General features: G+C 39.3%; 1 protein-coding gene across 3 annotated transcripts in view; it reads right to left on the bottom strand.

Annotated features, from left to right (window-relative positions):
* LOC106878795 (transmembrane protein 220) overlaps window positions 1-3,388 on the bottom strand; it is a 45,848-nt gene that overhangs the window by 39,735 nt on the left and 2,725 nt on the right. The window contains exon 1 of one of the 3 annotated variants that reach the window (XM_052968899.1): window positions 1,606-1,670. The exons of the other annotated variants lie outside the window; for them this stretch is intronic. The gene's annotated coding sequence lies outside the window, so the exon portion shown is untranslated. Of the gene's footprint in view, window positions 1-1,605; window positions 1,671-3,388 lie in introns of those variants that run through there. 3 annotated transcript variants of the gene reach the window in all.

Below are 3,388 nucleotides of genomic sequence, written 5' to 3'. Positions count from 1 at the left end.
CTGATGGTTCCATAGGAATTGAGTGCAAACAGGGTTGGGTCGAAATTGACAGCTCTAAAAGTTATGAACGGATTTAGATATAATTTTAATGAAATGTTCCTAAGGTATTTATCAATCTAACCTATGAAAATTATAAAAGTACACTCAATATTTTTATAGTTATATGAGTCCAAATCCGTGGTAAATCTGATAAGAAACCACACCTCATCACCCAGCCTGAACTCAATGATCTAGTTTGTGAGCCAACACTTACTAAACAACAGAGTGAAGTCCTGGCCTTACGTCTGCAACAATGGAACCTATTGGATAAAGATACTCAAATTACAATATTTAGGAAGCGTTCTGCAGATCTACAGCAATTCTTCACTTTGGAAAACAACTTGATTTATTGTAATGAAATCAGAGACCTATTCAATGCTCTTGAGCTGACCTATGAACCAAATAGGTGGAGGTTATTCATAATTGCATCCCTTTAAAGCATATAAGCGGTTCTGCTGCACATTTAGAACATCATACCTTCAGTTCCAATTGCTCATTCAATCATTTTAAGAGACATATGAGGACCTTGCTTTCATTCTAGACCGCATAAGTTACAAGGAGCATGAATGGCTAATTTGTGCAGACTTGAAAGTAGTTGCCCTACTTAATGGGCTACAAACTGGATACACCGAGTTTATGTGCTTCCTTTGCAAGTGAGACAGTAGGGCCAGATCAGAACATAATGCACGCTCGGAAGGGTCACCCAGGGTAACTATGGCACTTGGATGCCATAATGTAAGTCATGAGCCACTAGTTAAGAAAGAGAGAATCATTTTGTCACCACTGCATATAAAACTAGGTTTAATGAAGCAATTTGTCAAAACACTGCAACATAACGAGCCATATTTCCAGTACCACAAAGCGATCTTCCCTAAAATAAATGATGCCAAGATTAAAGAGGGCATATTGGTAGGCCCTCAGATTCGTCAACTTATAGTTGATGAGGACTTCGCGGTGACAATAGATGAAACTGACCTTGCGGCCTGGCATGCATTCAAAGATGTATGCAAAGGACTTCTGGGAAAGCACCAAGTGGCCCAACGAGAGAGTATAGTGAAGAGCCTAATCAAGTGCTACCAAAATCTCGGATGCAATATGTCACTGGAGGTACGCTTTCTTCATTCTCATCTGTCTTTCTTCCCAGAGACGGGAATGACAATGGTGTGCCTGTAACTCGTTGTATTTTCTTCCAAGAGTAGTAGTTTTCCTTATTGTTTATATATGTGTATAATATAATTTATCTAAAGCTAAAACTTCACGAGTTGCTACTCCGAGTCTCACTGAGGAAATCCGAGTCTCAATGAGGAAATCAAGAAACTGATCACTAAGTACGAGACAAAAATCGTTGATAATAATACTAATAATTGGAAGAAAAAAAAACCCACCTGCTTACTGATAGACATTGCAGTTCGTCCCTTCTGATCAAAATATTAACCCAAAAGAAGTGGAGAAATTGTCAAATTACAAAGATCTCGAAATTGAAGTATTCAAGATGTGGGGCATGAAGGTGAAAACAATACAAAGGGCATGATAAAAAAAGTATATAAACAAAAACTTAAAACTTACTCCTGGATCCTCAGCACTACACACTATCCCAAAAAATAGCTGCGTTAGGAACAGCCCATAACCTACACAAGACACTATCAATTCAAGACACACTCTAAATCAATGACATAAACTACTACCAGCAGGCCGCATACCCAACACATTACACACAAAACACACAACACACAATACAATATCTAATACAACAAAAGACAGCACCACACCTCAAAAAAAAAAAAGAAAGAAAAGAAACTGACGCAATACAATACCGGAAGAGTTTGCATGCTCCCAACAAAAAGAACACATGTGACATACACCCCAGCAACACTGTGCAGTAGGTAATGCAGTAGAAATTTGCCTAAAACTATCAAATGTTGAACAACAACAACTATAATGATAATAGGGTGCTAGTCGATTATATCGACCCCACTGCTCAGCTGGTACGTATTTTATCGACCTCGAAAAGATAAAAGACAAAGTCGACGTCGGTGGAATTTGAACTCAAAATATAAGATGAACGAAATGCTGATAAGCATTTTGCCCGGCGTGCTAACGATTCTGGAAGCTTGCCACCTTCAGTAGACCAATAGTAATAATAACCCTTTCTACTGAAGGCACAAGGCCAGAAATTTTGTGGGAGGGGACTAATCGATTACATCGACCCCAGTGCGTAATTAGTACGTAGTTTATCGACCCAGCTCAGCGCCTTAATAATAATTATAATAATGGTTTCAAATTTTTCCACAAGGTTAGAAATTTTGGGGGAGAGGATGAGTTGATTACGTTGACCCTAATACTTAACTGGTATTTATTTTATCACCCACGAAAGGATGAAAGCAAAGTCGATCTCGGCGGAATTTGAACTCAGAACGGAACGACGGGCGAAATACCACTAAGCATTTCGTCCAACGTGCTAACGATTCGGCTAACTCGCTACCTTAATAAAAATAATGATCCTTTCTTCTGAAGGCACAAGGCCTCAGATTTTGAGGGAGGGGACTAGTCGATTATATCGACACCAATGTTTCATTGGTACTTATTTTATCGATCCCCGAAAGGATGAAGGGCAAAGTCGACTTCGGTGGAATTTGAACTCAGAACGTTACGACAGGCGAAACACCGCTAAGCATTTCGTCCAGCGTGCTAACGATTCGGTCACCTCGCCGACATTTTATAATAACTAGCTGGATCCGTCAAAAATTCACGGAAAACATTAAAAAATGTAAGCATCTATAAACAGTGTACTGGTGCCATGAGAAATGTTTGCCCATTATGACCGTCTGTATGTTCTATGTTCAAATTTTTCCGAAGTCGATTTTTACCTTTCGTCCTTTTGGGGTTGATAAATTAAGTACCAGTTGTGTACTGGAGTCGATCTAATCAACTGGCCCCCTCCCCACAAAAATTTCAGGCCTACAAAAGTATATTGTGACAGTTACAGAATATAGAAAGTAATATAACACCAATGACTATATAATCCAACCAAATTATCTCAGTTACACAAACGTAATCGGAATTACTATTTAACCTTAAAATACATCGTACATATTCAAAGAACCTTCTTGGTTTAGTGGTATGGAACGTTTTTCTGGTATTCTTCTATTCTTTTACTTGTTTCAGTCATTTGACGGCGGTCATGCTGGAGCACCACCTATTAGTCGAAGAAATTGATCCCTGGACTTATTCCCTGTAAGCCTTGTGCATATTCCAGCAGACTCTTCTGCTGAACAGCTAAATTAAAGGGACGCAAACGCACGCACCAACATCGGTTGTCAAGTAATGGTGGTGGTGGTGGTGGTGGAGG

Source organism: Octopus bimaculoides, chromosome 6 (genome assembly GCF_001194135.2).
Source record: "Octopus bimaculoides isolate UCB-OBI-ISO-001 chromosome 6, ASM119413v2, whole genome shotgun sequence".
Lineage (NCBI taxonomy): Eukaryota > Metazoa > Mollusca > Cephalopoda > Octopoda > Octopodidae > Octopus > Octopus bimaculoides.
This window is presented reverse-complemented; position numbering and strand designations above follow the sequence as displayed.